At 34.7% G+C, this 1,226-nt stretch overlaps 1 protein-coding gene across 1 annotated transcript in view; it reads right to left on the reverse strand.

Moving 5' to 3' along the window:
• LOC108757089 (THO complex subunit 2) overlaps nucleotides 1–1,226 on the reverse strand; it is a 54,666-nt gene that overhangs the window by 39,341 nt on the left and 14,099 nt on the right. The gene's annotated exons all lie outside the window — the stretch shown is intronic.

A 1,226-nucleotide genomic window follows, 5' to 3' on the forward strand; every position in this document is an offset into this window, starting at 1 on the left:
CGGGCGGGCGTGCGTGCGTGCGGGCGGGCGGGCGTGCGTGCGTACTTTTCGAAGTATTGGTGTCCGGAAAATCGCTCACAATACTTTGGTAATTCGAAACTCGAAAAAAAGGAGAAAAACTATATAAATATAAGTCTGTTTCCGAGTTATAACCACTTTTATATTAAAAAAATAATTTATTTTTCATATCTGTAAGTTAGTTCATAGTGATATATAAATACGGTAGAAAGCGTCAATGATCGGTCAAAGTTAGAGTTCCTTTAATAAAAGTCATAACATAAAAGCGGAAGGACGCCATTGCCGGGTGCTACCCAGCACTGGTACTCACCGACCGGAAACAGCACAATTCCACCATGATTGACAGTTAATAGTCCGATTTCGCATCCGCGCTTTCTACATCATGAAACAGTTGCTCACATCAATTCACAGATTCACTACCACATCGAAAGTATCTACAAATGGCAGCGTTTAAAGGGATTCGAAATCTGATCACTCACGAGGTCGGCGCCTCTCACGACTTGACTCTCATTAAAGGGACTCTAGTCAAAGTTAGATGTTCTGAATAATATAATATTCTTTATTTATAAATTTATAATCACGAGCTGAAACGTTCGAATTTTTAAGCACAATCAATCTGTGACGCTAATAATCCCTCTAGAATTAAATAAGAAATTTTTATTGCAAAAAATATTATCTCAGCCAGGATTCGAATCTGGGACCTCTCGACTTTTGAGAGCAAGTGTCTTAGCCAACTCGTTCTTATTTCATAGTGTTTGAACATAAATAACTACATTTCAGACTATATATTTTAGTGTTATCCAGGATGCATCCCACGGCATAGTCCCGTGATTGGCATCTTTTTTTTTTCTTTATTTAAAAATTTGTTTTATTAGAGGTATGCCTCCACGTAGTGCATCTTGGGTAATGCTAAAATAGTCCGAAATGTAGTTATTTATGTTAAAACACTAATAAAACAAATTACAATGTGATTATAAAAAATTAATTACATTTTTTTAACACATAAAAGTGGTTATAACTCGGAAACGATTTATTTCCGAACTTATGTTTATGTAGCTTTTTTTTCTTCTTTTCGGATCTCGAATTACTTCCCAAAATATTGTGGATGATTTCCTGGACACCCTGTATATCAGACTGACAAGAAAAAAGATTTTTATATATAACTAATATAAGTTTATAAAGCAGAAAAATTATACTTTAAAAGTATT

The sequence above is a fragment of the Trachymyrmex septentrionalis genome, unplaced genomic scaffold (genome assembly GCF_001594115.1).
Source record: "Trachymyrmex septentrionalis isolate Tsep2-gDNA-1 unplaced genomic scaffold, Tsep1.0 scaffold103, whole genome shotgun sequence".
Classification (NCBI taxonomy): Eukaryota; Metazoa; Arthropoda; class Insecta; order Hymenoptera; family Formicidae; genus Trachymyrmex; species Trachymyrmex septentrionalis.